At 42.7% G+C, this 27,282-nt stretch overlaps 1 long non-coding RNA gene across 1 annotated transcript; it reads left to right on the top strand.

Annotated features, from left to right (window-relative positions):
- The first annotated feature begins 1,938 nt into the window (after nt 1-1,938).
- LOC105012644 lies at nt 1,939-17,243 on the top strand. The gene is made up of 3 exons (XR_828171.4): nt 1,939-2,147; nt 13,527-13,702; nt 15,152-17,243. It is a non-coding gene; the product is annotated as an uncharacterized LOC105012644 (long non-coding RNA).
- Nucleotides 17,244-27,282: the final 10,039 nt, after the last annotated feature.

Here is a 27,282-nt window from a genome sequence, read left to right as displayed (position 1 = left end):
GAGAAAGTTGGGGACCAAAGGGCAGGCCTTCATTTTTTTTTCTTTCCAGTATGGCAGACAGCTGGTTCTGGGGTGAACCGGTGTGTAATTATAAATGTTAACTATATAAGGTCAGATTCCATGCAAAAAAAACAGTTGGGGTCATAAAGTTGCACCAAATCTTGGCAGAGAGGGATATGAATAGGGTCCTTTTCTGTAAGATGCCAAAACACATCAGACTTGAAGAACTGCTGAATCAGTTTTTTTCGTATCCAAGTCTGATATCATGCTGAAATTCGGCTGATTTTACTGCAGTCTGTTGTACGTCATTCCTCCATCCACAGATGGACTGCGTCTGAAATGGTATCTGAAATATATGCCTTATACAGGTCCACAATTATATGCACCCTTGATGAAGATACTATTAAAAAATGCATAACTGAGACACTGAACAATGGTAAAATAAATTGTTAAAATATTATACATTTATAATAACACAATTGCTCATATGAAGCAAAGTCAAAGATGCAATAGTCACACAACATGTGACTAGACTTGTGTCTCTAATGTTCTGTGATCTAGCAAGTATACCCTAAATACCTTAATAAAGTCCCTCTCAAACATTAAGTATTTCCTTTTCATAACAAGTTTTTTATTTAAATAATTGCACACCAAAAATTGCAAAAACAATACATATTTGATATTTTTCAAGTAAATGTATCATGCTGTCACTGTGCTTGTTGTTATCCCATAAACCCATAACTAAAAGCTACATATCGGCACCTTCAGTGGTTTACATACTTCTGCTTCTGATATAGCATGGCAACCCATCTCAGAAATTGAAATAATCCAACACGTGTGCCAGACTGCTTGCACCACAACCAATTCTAGCAGTTGAGTTGCACCAGCCCAGATTGCCCTCCAATAAAATAGATGGACTTCTGCTGGAACGCATGTAGTTTGATGTAACCTGTGTTCAGCCTGAATAGGAGGATAGATTAAACAAACCTATAACTTGATGCAGTTGCCAAGCTCTGGTTCTCTTTGTTCAGAAACTAAAGATCCTGAAAAGGTTGGAATCTGCAGACACTGTGAAAACAACATTATTTCTTCTAAGCTATTGTTTAAAAATAATAGCTTTTAGTTGTATTCCTCATCTTTAACAAGGGGCCCAGTTTGGAGAGTACTGTATTTAATGCACTTCTTGAGTAACGCCAAACGTTGACGTAGTGTAGTCTCTGGTGACAGTGTTAACATTGGTTCTGGGTTCAAACTTGCAATTCCGATCAGAAATGCTAAATCGGGGTCGTACATAATATCAGACATAGGTGGGATGACCAATTGTGGTCGGCTGACCAATGTTAAGACATACTAATCGTGGGGCCTGACTGATTAAATAATGTATTTAAGATATGTAGAATGTCAGTGTTAAACAAAAAACAAGTGAAGAAAGGTAATAACATTCTATTATAATTATACCGACTAAAGGTGCTCATGGCTTTTGGATATTAACACATTACTTTCACAACATCCCCCTTCCAACGTGTAGTTTATAACCCTGTTCTTATCAAGATATCTTGAAGACGTACATATACCAGCGGTAGGTTTGTATGCCATAATTAGACCTGTTGATTTTCACAGTCCACTGAATAGCAACAGAGACGCTGGATAGTTCCCGAAACACAATCCGCTTCTCTTAGTTCTGCTATTGGATAAAGTTGCGATTGTACCATTTTGGGTGGTTAATAGCCTTGTTGATAGTTTCTGATCTTTTTAAACAGAATCATATGCTCAAATGAATACATATAATGTTCTCAAATTATGTTTAAGGTGAGGCAAAGTAGGACAAGTATATCACATTGTTAACGTTTGGAATATCCGAAGGGACTAAATATTGTGCGCCCCTCTGGAAATATCTTGGTACGGTCTTTGCAATTGCACTTAGAGCGTACATTGAGCTCAAAGAAGAAGACGTGAATCCTGCTCTATAGGCTATGAGAAGCCGTGAACCGATGTCAGTGGGAATTGATCTGTTTGTTCCATTTAAAGAAAATGAAACACCACAATACGGCATAATTACATTTTTGCCCCGGGAGAGGAGCATGGTGGCGGGGTAGTGACAACTTCGGACTCGCTTCTTTTCCTTGGCACGCGCGCTGATCCAGTTGGTGAGTTATACTACCGTATAGGGATGGAGAATTGAAACCGTACATGTTGTTTGATTTCTGCACATCCTATCTACCTGTATATGATGTGTGATGAATATTAGTAGTCTGTAATGTCACAATGTGACACTGTCATACGTTTTTAGGAGGGCAAAGTCCATCTAGGTTATTGAATAGTGCGTCAACAAGCTATAGTTATTATTAAAAATATATATACTATAAATGGTTCCTCGGAAGATAGCACTGACATAGGCAAAAGGTAGTATCAAACTCCATTAGCCAAACATATTCGGTGTAATGCTACCGTTTGAAACCTATTAGGCCAATGCAGAGCTGTGGTCGGCTAGCTATTTCTGTGGTGGGATTTCTATGGCAAAGCAAGCATTATGATATGAGAATGTGTAGGTTGGTTAGTCCCATCGTTTTGATAAAATATTCATTATTGCTTCACGATAGTGGTCTACAGACTTAGATAGATGAGAACGCGAGTAGCCTTTAGGTCTGATGAAGAAAAGCTTTTATCTCCGTTCCAACGTAATTGCTTCAACAATCTCGGGACGAGAGCAGCCTCAGTTCCAAGCCAAACGGACTATAATGAATGTACTATAACGGCAGTTGTTGATGTCCATCAACAGAATAATCGTACTTATTTCGAACCAGTCGACAGTTTCCCTAAAAGCTTGCTCCCTCAGCCTATTTTGTTTGTTGACAAAAACATGATGTGACGTCTGCATCCATGGGGGCCATGAACAGTGTTTTTTGCAGCGGGGCCCAACACTGTCACAGTCCAGCTTGCATCAGACGTGTCTTTTTTGTTTCTCGCGTTAACCTAAGGGTCAGAAATTACACTCTGGAAAACGCAGGACAAGTTAAGCCTAGGGCACCATCATAGCTTTAATTAGCAGGTCAGTTCTCCATCAAGCTCCAACAGAAAGCCCAGGCAATATTTTAAAACAGAAATGCAAAGAAAACAGAAAAGTAGTAAGTGTAGGGGCCCATTCTAAACACCCTTTAAGCTGCAGACACACCTGCCAGACAGGGACAAAATGATAGCTGACAAAGCAAGTTGGATTAAGATCATGTGAGGCCATGCACACGCCTGTCCAGACCTGCACAAGGCTGAGGATAGACAATTACCAGACTGCAGGGTAAAATGAACGCGTGACCGATAATTGATAACCCTCCTATGAAGTCTGCTCTGTCTAAAGCCATTGGCTTGGAATGAGACTAGGCAATTTATTGAACTGTGTGTGTGTTTGCACTTCTCCTAGTTTTTTATGTGGGGCTTATATTTAGTGTACATACTCTCCTCATTTGTCCTTTTTTCTATCCACCAGAAGAGTTTTTGGGACCATGATCCTGGAGATTATCTTCACATTGTCTTGTAGTCAGCTGTCATTCTGGCGGGCTGTTTGTCTGACATCCTCAGCTCCTCTTTTCATCTCTTCTCTCCACATCTCCTCTCTCATGCACATCTGTCCTGGACGTTTTGCTTTGTCAACTGCCACGCTGCCTGACAATGACAGAGTTCCCATCTCCCTCGCTGATGACAGCCCTTTTCAGACCTAACTTCTCTCCTGCAGTTCAGGAAGTGATTTGACCAACTGTGACAGTCCTTTTCAGTCTGTGTCCAGTCTTTTAAACCGGTCTTTTCAACAAGTTTTGTAGACTGGTACAGTAGGCTACACACTGTGTAATGACAGACTGGTTATTTATCAGTGACTATAGCTAATTGACATTGTTACTTCCTCATTGACCTCTGGCCAGCTACATTACCACCCACTCCATGTTCTTAGTCTGGACTAACTCCAGGCTAAGTTGACATTTCAGACACAAGGGATCAAGGGATCTTTTGTATTCTGCCGATCTCTGGGAATGGAACCAAGGCTGTCTGTTCTTGTAATCAGCATAACCACTACAAGTCATCCCTCTTCTCTCTATCTCACGCTCTCCGCATCCATTCTCCTCTGCATCATCACCCTATCTGGCCATCTTTGACGTCGGGAGTGCTTCTTTAATGAACTCACTGGTAAGTGTGTTGAGCGTCGCTGTGCTTTAGAAAAGAGACAGGTTATGGGCACCACCTCCCCCGACACTCTGCCTAAGTCTTAGGTGGGTGGTCCTGTAGAGTTTTTCTAGAATAGAGAGACATTGAACACGGAAGATAGAATCGTATGCCCAAGGTTTTCTCGGCCTCTAACTGATCACGTTGCGGTGGCGGTCGGCTGGTTGTCTAAAAAAACAAAGAAAAACAGCTATTGACATCACTGCGCGAGCTCTTGTCACACACACACATACACACGCACCAGCGGCAAAGTGAGCAGCTGTATGTTGTGTTGGAGTTTGATGGTGCAAATCCCCATTATTTACTACAGCAGTTTGCTCACCTCCCTAAACGATGCCGGCAATGAAAATGCGTTATTGTGTTTTACTTAGGTCAGAGTGTGTGTGTTTGGAGAAAGATAGCCAGAGAGTTGTAGCTTAACCTCTCGGTGTCATTCTGTTAAAATTACCTCTGTGCTTCACCTCCCTGTTGTCTGACAAGTGGGCTGGTTATAAAGGTCAGTGGTTGCAGTGTGGAAGATGATATGTAGGGCCGTGTGAAGGGAAGACGGGCTGGCTGGACTGGTCTGGAAGTGTCCTTGTAACAAGATTACATGTTGTTTGTCAGGTGTCACTGTATAGTTCACCACAGTCCAGTTCACTCTGTTCGCATTGATGCAAGGACTCTGCCTTGTCAGCTTGGTTGCTAGACCACAACTGTGTGTGTGTGTGTGTGTGTGCGTGTGTTTGCGCGCGTGTGTGTGTGAGGTTATGTGGATCTGTAACTTAATGAATGCTGGTTGTTCATTACTCCACTGTATTGACTTGGCCAATGGCTGTCCAGTCAGTGATTGGCTAAAGCTGAAGGTCGTTGACCTTTAAAGTGACCTATAACACGGTGGCTATTCAGAAGGGATGTTTTAATGACATTACTTGTAAATGTGTCCGTCAAGGCTGTCCTTGGGGACCTGTGAGAGTAACACACCGACACAAAACAACACTCACATACATCAGACCGGTACTCTGTTTGAGAGGGACACTCTGGAAGAAGATACACAAAGAGGAACACTATCAAGAGTTGAGTTTGCTCACTCCCCGGTGTTTCTGTGTGTGTGTGTGTGTGTGTGTGTGTGTCTGCGCTGCTTCTGATGATTGGCACAAAGAACAGCTGGGTGATTCCTATATTATTGACATTACGATTTGGATTTTTGACTGAATGGACAAACTAAAAATATAGTGCTGTTTTGATGTGTGTTGGGCTGTTTTATACAAAAAGGAGATTACACTTTATATCTTTGAGAAATGAAGCTAATTAGAAGCATTACGGTTCTTACATTTATTGGAAAAGCTTTTTGGGGAGACTGAGTATATTAACAAGCATCTGTATGTTTGTAAGCTGGCTTCACAGAAAACCTTTCAAGATGTTCTCATGGAAGGTGCATGTTGTACTCAAACCTTTCCTAAACACTGCCTATCTAAGTCGCTCCCTTCATCTTCTAAGACTGTACAGCACACCAAGAAGGCACAAAACACTTGACTTCGCTCTGTATTACTTACTCTGTATTACGTAAAATCTCACCTTCATGTAGGGGAATGATGTGAATAGAAAAAGAAGTGATCTTTCTAAGTGCTACCTTTTGAAAACATGTGAAGTTAATTTAAATTTGGACACCTACTCCATAGCTGTCAGAATTGATGCAGCTACCAATTATTACATACTGCTGAATTAGAGTCTGCAATTCAAAATCTATACAATAAGGATGGTAAGGAATACCATTTAATGTGAAAAATATTCATTGACCATTGTGTGGAATTGCCCAGCTGAAACTTGCTAGGCGGCAGCAGAAAGCATTGGCAATGGGCACACACACACACACACACACACACACACACACATGAACAAGGATTGTTCTTATTTGATCAGTGTAGTTGTACTGTAACTCCAGTAAACCAATGGTTAGACAGACGTTGTTTGTGTTTACTAGGCAGTAATGATAGATTCTGAAGAGCTCGTTTCATTGAGGGCTTAATGGTGGGTCTGTAAAGAGGGTCACATGCACAAAGAAGGGTTCAAGTGAATTTCAATTGGTCCTATTAATTAAGCGTTTATGACTATGGGCTTTGCTCGCTTTTGTGAACAGAAGATCCCTCTTGTATCTCTGACAAAAACGGAAAACAACCATGTAGAGGATGTTGCAGAATATTGTTGTTTGTGTGTGTGTGTGTGTGTCTGTAAGAGAGAAAAGAACATTCTTTTTCTCTCTGTGCTACTGTCCCCCTGCCACTTCATTGCTCTGGTGAAGCACTGCCAGAGCCCTGCAGGGTGTGTGTGTTGTGAGGCCGGTCAGCGTAAGAGAGAGGCACGTGCAGGCCAAGCAGAGCAAAGAGATCCGACCGACGGCACAGCACAGAGCTGTTTACATGTCTGCTTAGAGGAGGGACAGGGGATATGGAGCAGGGAGAGAGAACAGCCTTGTCTTGTACCCACTCTAACGAGGCCGTGGGCTAAAATATTGATGCGTGGTGGTTGGTTGGCGCTGTGGGCACACACTGCCCTCCTATTGTTTTAGAAACTCACCGAGTCTGTTCTCACTGTCTTCCCTCCACGCCTCAGATTCCGTGCCACCAATCCTTGTTGACCCCGTGCAGTTTTTCTGTTGCATACGCTGTTATTAGAAGTGCCACAACATTGGGAACATTCTGCAGTACTGTTAAGGCCTCCGTGTCCTCCTGTGTCCATCGTCTCCACTCATCGTTAAGGTAGTGGGGTTCCACTGACTCATTAGGCTTGAGTGATGTCAACCTTCGTCAGATCGCCCAACAAGTCGCTCAAGGAAGCGCAGCTAAAGCATTTGAATGTAGGCCCCCGCAAGACTGTAAAGGGTTAAGATGGAGTCTGACCATGAATGTGTTGTGGTGCTTTGACCCTCTGGAATAGAATTATGGGAATCCAGAGGGTTTGGGAATCCAGAGGGCAATATAAACACTCACACACACGCACGCATGCACACACGCACACACGCATTTACGTTTTTCTCATTTGAACTCCTAACTCTAACCTTAGTCCCTAATAAATTACTTATCCGTAACCCCAATTTTAACCGTAACTGTAATTTTGACCTTTATCCTAAACCTAACTTCCTAAACTGAATATTGTATTTTTCCTCATTTTGGACCATTAAACTTTAAAATAATTCAAGTTTTATTGTCCTTGTAGGGAGTTTTGGTCCCCAACCAGATGGTAAAATTTGTAGTCACATACAGTACTGTATATTAGCCGACTGTTTCCCTCATTCAAACTACTTTTGCTTATAGTGGGCTTACAGTGTTGCACCTTTTGGAGGTTACATTTGTTACTTACGTGCTGTCCCGTTAGCCTGGCATGGCGCTGTCCAAGGCAAATTCAGGCAGTTAGCCTGGCATGGCGCTGCCCAAGGCACTTTCAGGCAGTTAGCAGAGTCACATTAAGTCTTTCAGATCTCCTGTGCCCAAAAGAAAAGTATCTTCTGATGTGTCTTTGTCTGAGAGCTTAGCTTATGAAAATTCTGGGGATCAGTTGAGTGTGTGAAGGAGGGGGATTAGTAGGACCAGTTTACCGGGATGTGTGAGTCTGAGAGATCTAACACATCTATATGCCTACCTCATGAGGTATGTGCCTGATCTGTTGGACTGTTTTTTTCCTTCACCACTGAAACTAGTCGTTCGTCGGGTACTGTTTGCTATAGGCGTTTTCCTTGGTCCACCACGTCGTTGAGCTCATAAGTGCTGTCTTTTTCATCTTAATGTATCAAAAAGTAGATTTTGGCTGTCTTATTTTTTGGCTCTATCTGGGATCGATTAATTCTGGTTTATCTGCATCATGATGGCAAGCTTGTTCTCATGTTGACACCTGCAACACATCCCAAATGCAAAGCCTAGAATCAAGACTAGACACCGACTGTTCATGTGTGCACTAACAATGAAACAAACACACCTGCCCTATCAGAAACAGCTGTGAAGCCAGTTGTCCAATTACAATTAAATAGAACGGGAATACAGAGCAAAAAGAACACATTGGTCACTGTAAGAATACTTTTGGATTTCACTGTTTATGTCTCTCTCTGTTTCACCCCCCCCCCCCCCCATCTCCATGTTCCTCTGAGGGTTTCCTCCTTCCCGTCCTATAAAGGCTGATTACAAAGCTGCTGTTACCATGGCAGCCAGTAAAACACATTAAGGGAGGAGGAGAGAGTGAAGAGGAGCCACTGGAAAAATAATCAGGGGCATAAGGAGAAGGTTATAAATAGAGAAAGGAGTAATCCCCAGCATCATTTATTAAACAGTAACTTCAGATGGCTTTGTTGGCTTTGTACACATAATTTCCTCTAACAGCAAGGACGCACAGCCATCCCCTCCCATAATCCTCGGTCGGTCGGTCAGTCAGTTTTAGCAACAACAGCTGATTCCAGTGATGTAGGATAGCCACAATTGTCTTTCTGACCACACCCACATCCCCAGCTCCACCCTAATCATTTAGAGTGGATGTTGACCGACTCTGTACCTGTATTGGAAGAATGACACACCGTCATCTAGGGACCCTCAGACTATAGAGAGGGTCATCCTCTAGGGACATCATCCTCTAGGCACATCATCCTCTAGGGGCAAAGGATCACTCATCAGTGACACTGAGTCATTCGGGTGTCAAGGCCATTGGAGCTGCCAGGAATAGGCCTTGTGCTTTTCTCCTTTAAGAGAGAGACAATTAGAATGACTAAAGCACACGATGTGGTGGGGGCGGAGGCAGCGAAACATGCTGTAGTATTAAATGATAAGAAAAGATTGATAGTGAAAATTGTGTTTTTCCCAAGGTGAGATGCTGGAAGTACCACCTGTCTCCACACCTAAGGCCCCCCCACTCCATCTCATTTACACATCACTATGACATTAGCTCTTTAGAGCCTTGTGTCAGAGAGGTTTACAAGACGTGTTCTCATACTTTCCTAAATTAAGTCTGACCAAAACTGCATGCAGCCGCTCATGAAGATGTCTAATGAAGTCAAACAGCTGGCAGGGTCCAAGACTTAGTATCCAGACTTGCTACTATAAACCTCAGATGGACAGGCCATAATAGTTATAATAGTGTAATACACACTGATCTATCAAGGCATAAGCTAATAACCTAGGTTTATGCTGGAACGGCCTGTCACGGCCTCTGCTGTGAGGGTCCTTGCAGTTCTATGTTCTGTGTGTTTTAGTTCTGGTTTTCCTGTTTCTATGTTTAGTCGTGTCATTGTTATTGGTTCCCCCGTGTCTCGTTAACCCCTTGTTAAGTCCCTATTTTAGTTTTTCCTGCCCTAGTGTTTCTTGTCTGTCATTGTTGCTTGTTTCGTGAGACGTTTGTTTCTCATGTTCTTGGATGTTCTCGGATTTACCTGGATTAAAAACACTTTATTTGTAGAACCTCTGTGTCCTACTGTGAGTTTCCTAGCTAACGCTATTAAATTATGAAAATGGGTTGAAACGTACTCTGAAAGCTTTAGCTGCCAGGAACTCATACAAAGTTTGTTTTCACCTTCACAAAATAACCACAAGTTGTATAATCCTTCTCACTTACAAATAAGTCAGCACCACGTAAATAGCTGGCTTGCTATTTTCCAATAATTTTATCTTAAGGTGTGCACCATAGCCAGGGCTAGAAGATTTTAGCCCAGGGCTAAGCAAGTGTTCATAGATTTTGAAATGGGCTAGTACCAACCTTAGCCCAGGGCAAGCTAGCCCTGCTCCGGGGCAGGGTTCGAACCACCTTTTCATGGCTAGCCCCGGAAACACAGAGACTAAATTACCAGTGTGAAACGGGAGCAAGAACTATAGCATAGAATGTTTATTGTCCATTCATAAAAGCTATACTTTCACTTAATTTACATATGCTTCGAATCGGCACCATTACTCAACAACAACAGTGAAGCTCTGTTTCGGTCCTTTCAGTCAGCAATCATTTCAGTATACCAGCTTCACCTGAGCAAAGTAGCTACCAAGTATATCTAGGAAATATATCGAAAGACAAAAAGTCCAACCAGTTACATTCACCCCCTTCTGTCACACTTTTTTTTGCATTGATTTGACAAGGTTATGAATTCAATGCTGACTGGGTGGACATCTTTATTAACCGATGTCAGGAAATCACCGCCCGGACCAAGGCCATTCTTGCCTGGTTACAGCCAGCTGTAGGAAGGTGGTTCTTGGTGGTTCCAAATGTCATCCATTTCTCAGTGTTGGAGCTCACTATGCTCCAGGGAACTTTCAGTGCTTTAGCACTTTTTCATTACCTTTCCTTGATTTACACCAAAACACAATTCTATCTTGGAGGTCTGCAGAGAGTTTCTTGAATTTCATGGCTTGAGTTTCTCTCTGACATGCATTGTGAAGTGTGGGACCTTATATAGACAGATGTGTGCCTTTCTACATCATGTCCAATCGATTGCATTTGCTACAGGTAGACTCCTATCCTAGTCCTAGAAACATCTCAAGGATGATCAAAAGACATGCCCAGTTTGTGTCATGGCAAAGGGTCTGAACACTTTGCTTTGTCATTTTTGAGGTATTGTGTGTGTAGACCCGTTTCAAAAAACAGCGAAATATGGAGAAAGGTAAGGGATTCTTCTTCCAAGTAGAGATGATCTGCAAGGAACGAGGGAACTTTCAGAAGGCACGGTATACCTATGATTGTAACCTGACAGTTTTATCCTAATTTAGATACCCAAATCTTAATGAAATCCATCTCAAATGCCTCAGGGGTGGTTAGGACCATAAATTATTTCCTCCATTGATTCCACTGTAACCAGGTGTTTGACTGATAAAGGTAGATAAGAGAGTCCCATTAACTCCATGTCAGCAGGCAGTTCAATTCTATGCTTTAATAGCAGTGTTGTAAACAACCCTTGACCTCTTATTTCAATCACCGGAGGGCTTTTACATTATCTGGTTTTATGATTGCCTACACGGTTCACACCGACAGCTGACAAGACAACCTTGTGTATTATATTGGTCACCATTTATTTACAGAATTATCCCTCCCATTCAAGCCCCAGTGGAGTTATCATTCCAACTAAGCCTTCACAGCTAACATTTTGAGTTGTTCGTGTTTGATTCGGAATGATTGATTGTCGTAATAGAACTGTTATAAAAACCTTATGTTCATAATGTATGCATGTCCAGCAGATTGCCCATCAGTTTGAGTACCAGACCAGATCCACAGACAGCATAGGTTAAAAAAGCTAAAGGAAACTGACATGATCACCGCAGCGCCTTTTTTCATCACACGATTTGACCTACTACAGACGCTGTGAAGGTCTGTTCTACTTCGAATGCTGTGTAGGCAAGTTGTTTAGAATTCAAACTTTCTCAAACAGTCAAATTCTAACTCTTTGGATAACAGGCTTACGGTGTTCTGCTAATAAAATAAGGTTCCTAAAAAGAGTTGGTCAAAACATGAACTGTCAAATTATGATGAGGCAGCAATTCAAATACCCAATAGTTTGCTAGCCAGTTGGGGGTAGTGTTTAAAGGTGGTTGGTAGGATTGCTGTGTCTGCAATGTCCTGTTGTTGGATTTGGAACACAAAATGTGTACATTTTGGAAAAGTCTTTTTCTGGTTTGTTCAAAATGAAACTACTCTTGCTATTCGTTGAGCAACCATGTCATAGTGGACAGTGGAGTTCTTGACCCACCACCCTGTCACACCAGTTAGATAAAATTAAGTTTAGCAGATTTTTTCCCTCAAGAAGTTAACTAATTAGCTTACACTGGAAAAAGAACATCTAGCTACACAGAAAGATAGCTAGCTACATGGTCAATGATGATACCTGAAGGCAGCTAATGTTAGATAACCAAACCATGTGGAACGTTCTATTTATTTTACAGAATCATCAAAGGGCTTTTCTAAATTGACAGATGATGTGGCCCACAGGCTGCCTGTTTTATAGGCCCGCCCTGCTGTCTCAATGTAGAAATGCAAAATGTAGAGTTTGGGAATGTGATGTTTTCTTATAGGGCCCTAAAAAGGCCCCTGGGTTGAAATGTCTAATATCCTATTAAATATAAAGCAACACATAAGAGAATACATTCAGTGAGAATTAACCATTACTATGAAATAGTCACAATAGAGAATTATAGGAAAGAGGGAGAGATTCTACATGATACAATAGAACTGATGGAGAGAGATGAAGGTTGAGTGGGAGTGGTTTACAAGTGAAGGAGCAAGGAGAGAGGAGAGGGCAAACAGTGTGAAGTGAGAGCAGTAACGCTTGACAAAGGGTCATCTTGTGCACGTGCACACATGCATTTGCTTACCCACGTCAAGGCACTCATAACTGCTGTGTCATTATTTTGACATGGTATGAGGAAAAAGAAATCCTTGTGGTGGTGTGTGTGCGTGTGCGTGTGAGCAAGCGCGCGCATGTGCAGCCCTTCCACATACTTGACAGAGATTGTACAGAAGAAGATGATATGGTTTATTTCAAGAGGACTATGTATGGACAGAAACACAGAATACGAGAGGGAGAGATAGAAAGAGAGAAAGGTTTTGGACTCAAATGTCTTCTTGCCAGAGGTGGTTTTTAACCCGTTGCCATAGAAACAGCAGCTCTGTGTGTTTGTGTGTGTGTGTGTGTGTGTGTGTGTGTGTTGAAATTTGTGTAAAAAGGCATGTGCTCACTGGGCTTTTTTTTCATATCCCTGTTTGTGCGTTTGTGTACACATGTGTGTCACATGTGAAGCCAAAAGCAGACTCCCCAACAGTGGTCACCATGAGAACAGACGGATACACACAGGCAGCCATGTACAAAGAGGAAGTTCTCGTTGTGTCCGTCATCCACACTCCAGATGCAATAGGAAATTGATCAGTGCCATCCGAGCTGCATGATGTCTGCAAGGAAAACAGCCCTGTGCTAGCTGAGGCGGACAATAATGAAATAAATGGCCTGTGAGATGTGTTACCTTGGGTTTTCCGGCATAAAGATATGCTTGAGCTGCACATAAAAACAAGTGAGAATTCGGCGGCTGTTGGAAGATTACAAGGACTCCCTCCAGTGGACATATATGCCACTGCAAAAACATTCATACAGACCATGTAAGCTAACCCATAGGTTTTCAAATCTTCATAAGGACAGATAAATGACGTTATTAGCATCTGGGTGGTTACCCACTACTAAACCATCTGTATATCTTTGCCAACCTACCTTGGCAGGTATAAAATCAACGCCTGGGTAGTGCTCCAACATCGAACTCGGCATACAGTGATAGTAACCGTAAAACATTTGGGTAAAAATGATTTGTATCTTTCTGTCTCTCCCCGTCTCAAAGGCAGCAGTAGCTGGGTTCTGATTCTGAGAAGATGACGGAGGTGGTAGAGCCAAAGCTAGACTTTGCATCATCAGGTCGCTCTGGGAGAAGGAATGCCCTGCCAGACATCCTGGGGTCACCGGCTGGGCTGAACCCCACTGACTTGCCACTCAAACTGGCTGAACTCAACCTCACAGGTATGCTAGCTTAGCCTCTAATCCTCTGAACATTGATGTACTCCCTCAAAAGTGAGTTAATTTGGTATGGTGCAATTCCAAATCAACTTGCATAGCTAGGGTTAGCCTCTTAGACGGACATCTGCTGTAACATCTCATTTTCAGCATTCACGCACATACACCAAGAGACATCACTTAAGGCCAAACCATTCGCCGACATGCTCAGACACACCTATTGCACAGGAGTATAGAAAAAGTCACTCTTACTAACTGTAGAAAACAGTAACGCTCACTAACTGTGGAAAACGTCATTCTTACTAACTGTAGAAAACAGTAACTCTCACTAACTGTGGAAAACATCATTCTTACTAACTGTAGAAAACAGTAACGCTCACTAACTGTGGGAAAACATAATTCTTACTAACTGTAGAAAACAGTAACTCTCACTAACTGTGGAAAACATCATTCTTACTAACTGTAGAAAACAGTAACGCTCACTAACTGTGGAAAACGTCATTCTTATTAACTGTAGAAAACAGTAACGCTCACTAACTGTGGAAAACATCATTCTTACTAACTGTAGAAAACAGTAACTCTCACTAACTGTGGGAAAACATCATTCTTACTAACTGTAGAAAACAGTAACTTTCACTAACTGTGGAAAACATTATTCTTACTAACTGTAGAAAACAGTAACGCTCACTAACTGTGGAAAACGTCATTCATAATAACTGTAGAAAACAGTAACGCTCACTAACTGTGGAAAACATCATTCTTACTAACTGTAGAAAACAGTAACGCTCACTAACTGTGGAAAACGTCATTCTTACTAACTGTAGAAAACAGTAACTCTCACTAACTGTGGAAAACATCATTCTTACTAACTGTAGAAAACAGTAACGCTCACTAACTGTGGGAAAACATCATTCTTACTAACTGTAGAAAACAGTAACTCTCACTAACTGTGGAAGACATCATTCTTACTAACTGTAGAAAACAGTAACGCTCACTAACTGTGGAAAACGTCATTCTTACTAACTGTAGAAAACAGTAACGCTCACTAACTGTGGAAAACGTCATTCTTATTAACTGTAGAAAACAGTAACGCTCACTAACTGTGGAAAACATCATTCTTACTAACTGTAGAAAACAGTAACGCTCACTAACTGTGGAAAACATCATTCTTACTAACTGTAGAAAACAGTAACGCTCACTAACTGTGGAAAACGTCATTCATACTAACTGTAGAAAACAGTAACGCTCACTAACTGTGGAAAATGTCATTCTTACTAACTGTAGAAAACAGTAACGCTCACTAACTGTGGAAAACGTCATTCTTACTAACTGTAGAAAACAGTAACCCTCACTAACTGTGGAAAACGTCATGCTTACTAACTGTAGAAAACAGTAACCCTCACTAACTGTGGAAAACGTCATGCTTGCTGAATGCGTCACCGTCTCTGTGCCTAGATGGTCCGGGAGGAGTCCAGTCTCCCACAGCGGAGGAGGCTCCACACCCTACAGAGAGCTCAGAGGACAAGGAGGGATCGTAAGGCAGCCTGGTGGGGGGCTAACTAGCCACGATGTTTACCTCCTGCAAGGCTGACGAGATCACTGGAGAAGAGAGATGGCTGCCTGAAATAATACACAAGGACCCATGAAGGACCGATGGGCTTGTCTGAACCTCAGCTGAGCTGCCAAAAGAGGGGGATAATCAGGGGAAGAGAAGGATGGAAGGATAGACAGACACTAATGACTTGGCTGCAAGAGGCTGATCACACAGTCTGAAAAGACACTAACAAAAGCGTTGGTGAGGGTGGGTGGATGGAGCACTTCTACTCCCACACACGTACACACACACACACACACACACTGCCATGGGAAACACATATGCTGATTATATGCTGTTGTACACTACACATCTTTTTTTAATAATATAATTAAACTAAGTGAACAATTGAAAATATACAGTACTATTCCCAGCTGACTTCTATCTTACAGGACCTGTCACTGATTTAATCAGATGGGACAGTGGGTGGATCCTAGTGGCCTATAGTAGTTCTGAGGTTTCTGATTGGTCTGGAACATATAAGATAAACATGTAATATAATGTACTGTATGTAGATGAGAAATTACGTGAGTGAGATAATTATGCGTATAATAAGGGGCAGCTGGCTTCCTCTTTTTTTTGTCTCACTGTTTGATGTTTGAAGTATGAATTCAGATCTTACACTTTACTTTAGAGCCTATGGGTTTTAAAATGTTGTAATGGACTACAGCGCTAATGATTGCGGTATAGATCATAATTGATGTGATTGTTACCTGAAGTGTGGACATTTCTTTATTTGCCAAGTCTAGTTCACCTCATTAGTAAAGCTAATGTTATTGGGCATTATCCAATCACTATCTCTTTAGCATTCCTTAAATAATCTAAAATGGTGTCTCACTGCCTAACACTTAAAAAAAAAAAAGAACTCCTCTTGAAAACACTGCTGTTGTGTTCATCAGCCTGATGAAAAGCTTTATATTTTCCCAGACTTCTCTGAAAATGTGCCTGGTAGCAGTTCACGCAGGAACACTTGCTTCGCTGTGTCCTATATCTCTGTGTGCAGTCCCGGTAAACGGTATTTGGGCTGTAGACACATACGTACAACCTTTCATTTGTGTTTGGTAGAAGACATGCATAACTACCACGTTTTGCTGAGTTCAATTGTACATTACAGAGACGTATGTTTTATCTGGACAGATAGTATGCAGTTGTTACTGATGTACATGCTTGTGGAGGTTGACCACTCACAGTAAGACCTTAAAGATGGAACAGCATGTGCCTGTGATCATATCTGGGAGCAAGAAACCCCACGTCTACAGAAGGCATCATGGCAGCCGCATACATTGCCTTGTATCTAACCACTCTGCCCTGCCACAGATGGAATGGGACCACAAGTAAGCTCAGGCGTTTTTAACACGTCCCATTTCTTTAATAGAGGTCGGCACACCAGCCCCCCCCCACCAGTTAATAATTAACTGGCCAACTTGACCAATGGTGTTCAGGCCCATCTGTATTTAACTGAACTGGATTCCCAGTGCCCCCCTCCACGTCTGACAGGACTTGGATCTAATTTCTCACTCGTCAACGCACAGAGTTGTGAAAAAGGGACCTAGATATGCATGATCCCGTAAACTGTAAGCCCAGGCAGAACACTGCTGTTGTATATATTTTACTATTACACACGGTTGAGATTGACTGTAAGACAACCAACATACTATATTATCAATCATCTGTGCAAGATGTTTGGGCTGTGTGTATATATGTTTGGTCTGTCTCCAAAGCATACAGCAGATGCTGTCATTTCTGATATAGCCTATAATGTACTGCTGACTGGAACCTGTTCATGTAACAGATCGAGGTACACGATCATGGGATGGGAAGGTGTGTTTTGTAGTGTCCAATGTTCTAAGTGGTGGTATGTGTAGTAATTTATTGAGCAGAATTCCACTGTTCCTCTGTTCTTTCAGGTGGGTAGGCAACACGCCATAATAAATCCACAATGATTTACATAGATGATTTGTTTTGAGTGTTTTTCTTTTAAGCCTTTTTCTGAATCTTGGATCCACAATGCTGCAAAAACCTGTTTAATTATAACCAGCTTTTCCCACTACATGGCACTTAGAGAGGGGACTTGTCTTGTTTGGTTGAAACTCCATCTAATCCTCTTCTTGACCTGGATGCCAATAAAGTGGTTGAGTAGATTCCTTAATAACCCTTCACTCCTGGAGATTTAATTGTGGAAGCAAACGTGTTTGGAACGCTGTTTCAGCGCCATAGAATTGCTTTTATTTTATTGCACAACTTGTGTTTTGATCAGTTTGTGCAGTTATTTTGGGATTGATTATTTAACAGTTTGCTTGATAATGTGGAAGTGGAAAAGGACTGTCTCATTTGAAAGGAGAACCAAAAGGTGAGAGAGAAGCCAGCAGCGCCTGGTGGGGATGGTGTGAATTGCAATGTAATGTAATACTTTATGCCCACTAGGGGGGGATATTTCCTAACTAACTGTCCAGCCTACAGACTGTCAACATTTTGTGAGTCTCTTTGTTCTTATGTCTGGGGCACAAAGGACATTGTCTGGAATAGGAGTCATAACCAGATCTAACACATTCATCTGTCTTACCTCATTGACTGTCAAACACCAACAGCATGTTGGACTGCATGCCCTGTTCTGTCCAGAATTCAACCCAGATTTCTACTCACAACCAATTCAAATGTTTTCCTGCTGAATTTTGAGACTCTGACACGCCCTGTTCTGCTGTCCTGATGCTTGTGCTCCTCGATAGAGGGAATGTGTTCCACTTTGATCGAAACCTCTTTGGTCTGACATTACGTCTGGCATCAGCCAACACAGACACAGCAATGCACACAAACAACCATAAAAAAAGATGAATGTCAATAGGAATATCAAATCACCAACAAGCTATTTTCCTTCTACCTCTGCCAAACTATTGACTCAAAGGTGGGTTCCTCGCCTGCACTTTCCATGGAACTTGTTGCTAATGTAACCTATCCTTGGGGCAAAGTCTTACCCTAGTGGCTTGGGCTTTAATCTTCACATTTATATTTGTGGTGTTGCCTGTGTCTTTCTGCACTAATGAGTGGAGTAGAGCATTGTCCCATTTCAACACTGGGTCTTTATTCTTCTTTTGCCAATCGGAACGATGTATTATTGTTTTAAGACGGCCATGCAATGAATCATTTAGAAATTTCATTTGGATGTTTAGATCTGATGAACCTATCCAATTATTATTTTTCAATAATAAAATGTTTCTGTGAAATTGGCTTTTATTGCTGTGATGAAAAGAAACACATTGTAAAACACAAATGTATCATGGCTAAAAAGATGTTTATCAGAGATGTATAAGAAAACTCAGGAAATTTATGTTTTTGCAGCAATGGTACTTACATTTTCTTCTGTCAGCAACAGTCCTTGGTTTACCTTTAGATGGATAATGAAACTTGAGTGCATCTTACAGGAACACCACGACTAACCTTTGTATTCCAGAGACTTGTCAATGTTCATATTTGTTTGTACCTCCAACTGTTAAATCTCAACATTTGTTTTAGTGAAAATAGACCCTTAATTAATTTGTTCTCCCCAGACTCAGTTTGGGTGATAAAACATACGTTTTTTAGTTATTTGTCTCTTCCAGAACGTTTTCATCTGATTCACGAGCAATAATGTAATTTATGATTTTGGGAATTGGCAGAGCCAAATGCACGTATTAAAAACAAAGGGAAGTATCTAGCACAAACATGCACAGGGCAATTTATAATAGAACTGATGATGTCAGGGATCTCACCGGAGTGACAGTCAAACTCTCAGGGTTGTAAAGCTGTTATTTATATTTTATGTCTGGCTGTTCTTCTATCTGGTTTTCTGTGTATGTGTGTGTGTGTGTGTCTCTGTCTCTCTGTCTCTCACTCACGTCTTTCTTCTCTAAAATAAGCAGCCTGTATCTGTACCAAAAGACAGTGAGGAAAGGTGTGACTGGGGAAGGGAGGAGGATAGCACACTGGGTAGACAGATATGAATCACTACTGCAGCACTGACAGCACCCGAGTACATTCAACTATCAGAAGAGAAAGGAAAGGAAAAGCACTCAGCCTGAATTAGGTCACAGTAATGCTAACAAAACATGATTACATCCAATAAACAATACATTCAATTAATAGAAGTGGCTTATGGAGTCAAATATGCAGTGGTTCAATTACGTTCAGATTTCAATCATGTTACTGCCAGATCTTAGTCCAGCTTTCTAGTAGTATTTTAGACAAACTCCATCCCTCCTTCCCAGCAGAACTGTGTGACCGAGGCATGTCTGACAAGATAGTATTAGAGGATATTCTAAATGAGAATATCCTCTAATAAATGGAGAGATAGACAGTATATTCAGACAGAGGGATAGACAAAGAGAATCCGAGCAGGAGAGACATAGAAATAGAAGAGACAAGGCAGGTGCAAGGACAGACGGAGAAGAGACAAACAGAATGAGACAAACAGAATGAGACAAACAGAATGAGATTGAGGGAGAAAGAACGAGACGGAGAGCTAAAGCAGTTGATCGGGGAGGCATCGCGGCCATGAAGACTGGGATTAGAGCAAGAAGGGGTCAGACGAAGTGTGTGCACGCCGGTCCGCTCCGAGAAGACTAGGGGCTGCCTTCTCATCACGTGGAGCTCAACGTGCCATCCACACCCAACACAGCCCAGCCTCAGGAAGGAGACGGGAGGGGGGGCACGCAGAAAGAGGACAAAGACTGTGTGAGAGGAAGAGGAAAGCGGCAGGAGACAGAAACCGAGACAGACTGAGACAGATCGATAGAGACAGCAAGACAGAATCTCCCATGGAGAACACCTATTAACTGACAGTCAGATCTGTTGGCCAGACTCGGGTTCGGTGCCCTTTTCAAAACAGATCAAATGTAAGCAAATATGGTTTCACAACCCTCAGCCAATTCTTTGCGTTAATGTAATTCTGATCGATAGATGATTCCAAGAGTGTAATTTCAAGCAAAACCTAGTGTATGTTTCATTTTTACAAAATGCGTGTTTACTACATTTCTACACAATGCAAACTAGACAACAGGAAATAAAGCCATGCGAACTCCACCCGATATCACCCTCTTGCTTCCTTGAGGCATTTCTTTCAACTTATCAGTCTGCCAACACGTCATCACCAGCTCAGCGCCGGTACAAAAACACAAATCAAACAAATCAAGTAAAAAGCTGGGCCCGTAGAAATCAAGGTTGTTTTGAGGAATGTGTTTCCATCCAACCTGATAAGGAGGATCGTCGTGGGAAAGGGGTTCTGAAATATCTGCACCGATTGGCTCAAAAAGCCACTGAGAGAATATCTGCTGGTTTGATCCTCTTCTTCCGCCAGGGCAACACTTGACAGTGACTTAATCCTTCGTCCAATGACATCATCCCTCCGCTGATGGGGCGGGGACCGGAGCCTTCAGCTTGGCATCAGACTGGGGTGGCATCTGTGTGTGTCTGCGTGAGTATGGGTGCCGTTAAACCACATAAGTTCTGTGTCAGACGGCCTCAGCAGCGAGACGGCGGCGTCCGTCTCATCAAAAACAGTACAAAACACAAAAGAACACTGCCCCCGTTGGCGCCTAAACGATGTGCTTTGTGCCCCAGTGCCTCGTGGCAAATCTTGTGCAGAATTTAGAAAAACACTGTAGCTTCATAAATGATTTTAAAAAAAAGATAACCTTCTGCCAATAACAACTTCTTGATCCAAGATAATGGATACATTAAACTATTAATGGTCATTAGAGAGTCTGAGATAGGCTCATTGTAACTGTCCGGACCACTTAGCATCCTCAATGGGGTCAAACACCTGCTTCCACGGCATCACTGATTATTCCCGTCCATTGTGACCGTTCTGCTGTTCTACACGGTGACCATTTGCAGAGCTAAAATATTGATTGACCCTATTCATACTGTGGGCATTGTGAAACAGTAACAGCTGTCCCACCCACAGGGAACTGGAATGAATGACGAGGGCACAATGGTTCCTTCACGTTGCTCACACAGTCCCTCTCGGCTGCCACCAGACATTCATTCAATGACTTATGCTAATGAGGAGGATTTGGGGGGCTGTTCCGGGGCGAGGTTTAATATTCATTTGCCAGTCGAATATACGCGCTTCTAGGGGTGGGGACAGAGTAACGGTCTGCTAGGGCCAATAAAAAACATGATCTGATTAACAACAGGGGACAGATGCGTGCCATAAGCTTGTGCAATCACAGCGTTTCTCTCGCCTTTAGGTACCAGGTCATGGTCTTGCTTTTCAAGTTAAAGAATTTGCTGGTGTTGAATGCACCTGTTACTCCTGGACGGGATGACGTTAGTTGCTGAGTGCTAGCCAAATGGCCTAGTTATGTGGTCAGACAATACTTCTACATAAACTAGAACCATAAATGCCTGGAGGTAACATGGCATCTGGACTTCTCTGTGCCTGGAGTTAACATGGCGTCTGGACCAAACCAAGCCTGGTGTTTGAAATGGTATCTCACCACACCTGGTGTTTGAAATGGTATCTCACCACACCTGATGTTTTAAATGGTATCTCACCACGCCTGGAGTTCAAAATGACATGACAAAATGACATTGACACAGCCTGAATTGGAAATGGCATCTGGCTTGATTTACGGTGATATTAAAATGGATGTTAGTACGATAATGTCAGGATCAGTGTAATACTTCCAGGTCAGGATTACCATTCTAAGCACTTTCTGCAATCTGGTGGAAATCTGATCATACTGATAGACAATCTAGAGCTAAAGTGATTCTGTCTGAATTAACATATGGAGGAGGCGTTCAGGAGTGGGGACAGAGACAGGTACAGAGAGGCTAAATACAGCTTTGTTAAGGCAGTGAAGGAAGTTAAGTGACTGCATGGAGAGAAATTAAAACAACAGCTCTCAATCCAACAACTCTGTTTCTCTTTGGAGAGGCCTCGAACAGATTACCAACTACAAGCCTAAATCCCCATGCTCCATTAATGACCTGCAACTTGCCAATGACCTGAATGAGTTCTACTGCAGAATAGAAAGATAAAAGGGCAGTCCTGACAACATGCCTTCTCCCTGTTTCCAGCCAACAACACCAAGCCCCCACCATCGGGGCCCATTCACAATCACCCATCCCAATCATCCCCACCTCTGCCACTACAATGGAACTTTCGATTCTGGAGGGGGACTTTAACAGACTTTTCAAGCGACAGACTTCAGTTCCGCATTCAACACCATAATTCCCGCTTTGCTCCAAGACAAGCTCTCCCAACTGGGAGTGCCCGAGTCCACATGCAGGTGGATCACAGCCTTCCTGTCCAACAGGAGACAGCAGCTGAGGCTAGGGAAGCACTTGTCTGACCCCCTGACCATCAGCACCGGCTCCCCTCAAGGCTGAGTCCTTTCCCCCCTACTCTTCCTGTACACCAACAGGAGCACCTCCGGTCACCACTCTGTCAAGCTCCTGATATTTGTGGATGACACCACCCTCATCTGATTTATTTTTGATGGAGACAAGTCCACCTACAGGTGGGAGATTGACCAACCGGTGTCCTGGTGCAGTCAGAGCTCAACGCCCAGCTGCCCTTCCCTCCATCAGTCAGGGTTGTTCCCCAGTCAACTCTGTTGAGTCCTTTTGCTTTCTGGTCACCACCATCACACAATAACTCAAGTGGGAGCTGAATATCACCTCTCTTACAAAGAAAGCACAGCAGAGGATGTACTTCCTGCGGCAGATGAAAAAGTTCAACCTGCCAAAAGCTATGATAGTGCATTTCTACACTGCCATCATAGAGTCCACCCTGACCTCCTTCATCACTGTCTGGAATGCTGCAGCTATTTCCAAAGACAAGGGTAAGCTTCAGCACATCCAGGACACGGAGGCGAACTGCAATGATTGGGGCTGATCCCACCCACCCTGGAAATTGACTATTCAGAACTCTCCCCTCTGGTAGAAGGCTGAGGTCTATCAGGACCAAAACCTCTCACCACAGATCAGTTTCTTTCCTACAGCAGTAGGCCTCGTGAACCTGCCCCTGGAACCAAATTGACTATAGCCTGCTCCCCACATACACACACAACCCTCAATCCTCAATCTTACACCTCACATATATTCTTTAGTTCTTTTTTACTCATTTATAAATACACTGTCTAATATTTTTTGTTCTTGTTTGTTTTTATTTCCCTTATTCCTTTTGTATAAATTATTGCATCAACAGCCAGAACAAATTCCTTTTTTCTATATATATAAATAAACCTCTTTCTGATTCTGATATACTACAAAAAGACTGATATCCTAAGAGCACTGTAAGTAAGAGCACTGTAATCAGACAAAAATCATAGCATTCTTTAGTGGCTCTCTGTCCATCTCTCAGAAGACTTTCCTGGATGTTAGTTTGTCGCATTACAGCCGTATCTAATGTGTATCAGGTCTCTACCCTCCTCTTCTTCAAGTACAATCCATGCCTCCTCCCTCCTTATTGTTATGTTATCCACCTTCACCTCCTCATCATCTCCTAGTCCCATCATCTCTGCATTGACATCACAGTCCCAGAGGCATGCTTTGATGATAATAAGCCCTGACTCAGCAACTACAACTGTCTCAAACCTCACCCTTACATCGCTATTCTATCGTCAGTCTCTTTTTTCCCTCCCTCTCTTTCTTTCTCCACTTTCCCTGTCTGTCCACTGTCTCTAAATCAGCCTCTCTGCCTGGTTCGATCTTTCCATGACCCCCAACGACAGCCACAGTGCTCCAACTGCTCTCTCCCACTCCTTTCCATTCCTCTCTGTCTCTTGTGTTGAGTGCTCCCCTGCCCCCAGCAAGCCCCGGGCTCAGGCTACACCTAACGCTGAGCAAGCTATACTAAGTGGGCCAAGTTCTCACTTCACTGCTGTATGTTTGGGACCAAAAATGACTGTGTACTGAAATGACTCTCTACTTAAATGGACATGTATCCATGTTTTGTACATCGGTACCACATCTAGGCATGGATGTAGTGCGAGAATTTCCGCAGTTCTACATTAGCAAAAACAAAATACCATTATCCAAGAGCTACCTGACACACAGCATAACAGTATATTGTGCAATGTTGAAAAACAAGAGAGAAGCAGGTCAGAATGTTACACATAATAATAGGAACATGAGTGATGGTGTGTGTTAAAAAGAAGTACAGTCCGCCAGAACCTTCGGCACATGAAATATGCTGATGAGGCAGAGTAGATACTTCAATGGCTATGTCAACTGTCTAATTTAATCATTATTAAGTCTCCTAGAAGGAGGATGCAGGCACAAAGCAACAACAATGTGGTCTATGAATACCACTCTCACTGGAAAAACACTGGAGTGTGTTATCACCATCCCACAACACACAAAGACAGACAGGCCTGCCCTTCAAAAGCTGCCATGGCATGAGAAAGGGAGAAGGAGTGTGAGAAAATCGTGTGTGTGTGTGTGTGTGTGTGTGTGTGTCCATCCAGGGCAGGAGGAGAGCGAGAAAGGGATAGATGAAGGTGGAGAGAGACAGTGTTATGGAGTCCCATCTGTTAAGTCCTCATAAGGCAATGGGCCAAAGATGGGACCATTATCTGCGAGTTCAAGTGGCTAGGTGTGTGTGTGGGTGTGTGTGCGTGTGATGTGGTGCATTTGTGTGTGCACGCGTGGGTTCGCTGTTTGTGTGTGTAAGATTAGTAAGGGTATTGCAGAGCACAGTTAATGGGACAGAGACACCAAGAAGATGTGTCTGGCTGACACCTGACCCTAGTCACTAGGAGGTCACAGCGCTAATCTGGCCTCTGATTGTGGAAGAGGGACAAGAGGCCTGAAGGCAGCTGGGTTCAACCCCAGTGACATGGGGGCACAGGGTGACCAAAGTATTTCTGATGTATATATCTCGATAAGACGCTGGCAATCTCACCTCTCTTACGCCGGCTACGCTGTCAAAGGTTATAATAAGGGCATAAAATGCCTGTTTTAACCGTGTTTATATCTGCAATAGCTTAATATGACTTTTTTGTCAGGGGAATTCTGAGACTAAGAGGTGGTTGTCAAGGCAGACTGCGCCACAGCTATGTAAGTATGTAGGTTGAGAATCCTGCACACGTTTGTGATCTTCTGTCTGGAGAAGGAGAGTTCAGAGAAAAGACAGATCGAAGCCCCACCCATTACTCTGTCAGTCATCACAGGTACTACTTTAGCCAAACATGCAACCTACATTCTTCCCTAAAGATTATTTATATTTTAGTATTTTATTCAGTCAGAAGTTTCGTTATATATGCGGTGACCTAGCTGTTGTTCACCACTGCATACCAAATTCTAAAGAAACCACTCAACATCTTAAATCCTTCTAGATTTGATTGTAATCCATTCCTTGCTGTTCAGTGGAATATTACAATTTCCTTAACATTAGCATATTCAGTCTAATTTTAGACCAAGCAGTTAGCTATCATCTTTTTTTATCCAAATGGACAGCACAGGGTGTGTTTCTGTGTCTACATGTGACATGCATTGCACATAAACCCTGAACCCCCCCCCCCCCCCCCCCACCAACACACACACACACACACAAGCACACAGGCGCACATGGAAAGTGAATGGTGGGGGTTGGGAAGCAGCTCGCAGGCTCCCAGGGAGAGAAAGGAGCTGCTGAGAATGATATTACATAACATTCATCTTTTATAAATCTTTTATAAATTCATCTTAACACTACTACATACAGTAACTCTTATATACAATGTTCACTAAAATGCCACTATTAGACTGACTAAATCATACACACAACATAACTTCAGCAGCAGAACATGATACAAAGGTGTCCATAGTGTAGATGCTTCAAGCTACTCGCATGCCATCAATCGCATCTGTCTCCTTTTCTTTCTCTGTCTTTCCCTCTCTCTGAGCAATTAAGCAATAGTTACATCATCTCTGGTCCTTTACAGCACCATAACAACATGAGACAATGGTTGGCTAGACTGGGAACTACTTTGACCACAGTCCTTAGAGGCAGTGGGAACCTTACGCAAGAATCCAACTCAGAGGACCCGTGATTTGTGTATGTGTCTGAGAGTGTGTATGGGTGTGTGTGTGTGTGTGTGTGTGTGTGTGTGTGTGTGGAGTGAGTCAAAGAAAATGGGTCATCCCCAGCCATGCTGGATTCTTCTGGAAAGAGCAATGTGTGTGTGCCCATCCAATGATACAAGTGAACCCCAGCTCACTGGGACCAAAGACTAATAACTACCCGTTTTCCCCCTCATCCAAGTTGGCAACGTAAACGCACATTTTGTTTTCCAAAAATATCTTTGTAGTTCTTCCAGAAATAGAATATGAATCCATCTTTGAAATAATCCCCATAATCCATTTTTGGATGTCCATTCACTTTTGACAGAGACTATTCAAACATCATGCACACCATGAGAATTCTTCAAACTAGTCTAGCTCCAACTATGCTCATTTTCATATCCTAAATAAATTCACTACAGCAGGTTTATGTTGCTGTCTGACATTTTAGGGATTCCTCTAATACACTCTGTAGTGTTAAGTGCAGGTCATTCAAACCCCATTTATACAAATGAATGATGTTGTGATTTGACTGGAGAATAGCCCTACTGGCCAGTAAACACAAACACACACACTGACAATCACATAGAGACAGACAGAAAAAAACACCCATATAGACATATACACACACACACTCGCATCCCACTTCCACACACAGAAGTAAGCAGACTTTCAAAGTCCTCAGCTCTACAACAGACACACATCTCCACATATTGGTCACGGCTGTCAGTGGAACGCTCACTGTGACAGTGTGTCTTTGCCCTGTGGTGGAGGACCAGTCGTCTAAGAAAAGACCAGAGCTGGCAGGTTTCTAGAAGGAAAGTGGCAGGCTACGCCATCTGCTCATTCGGGGCCTCCAGGGCACAATGAGGCACCCCTCCTAAACCAATTCAACAGGAGCAGACAATGCAGCAAGTAAACCAGGCAAGTCCAGTTTAGATTCAAATCTATTTCTGACTGAGGCGCA

The sequence above is a fragment of the Esox lucius genome, chromosome 10 (assembly GCF_011004845.1).
Source record: "Esox lucius isolate fEsoLuc1 chromosome 10, fEsoLuc1.pri, whole genome shotgun sequence".
Lineage (NCBI taxonomy): Eukaryota > Metazoa > Chordata > Actinopteri > Esociformes > Esocidae > Esox > Esox lucius.
The sequence above is the reverse complement of the archived record's forward strand: the minus strand, read 5'-3'. Positions and strand labels throughout refer to the sequence as shown.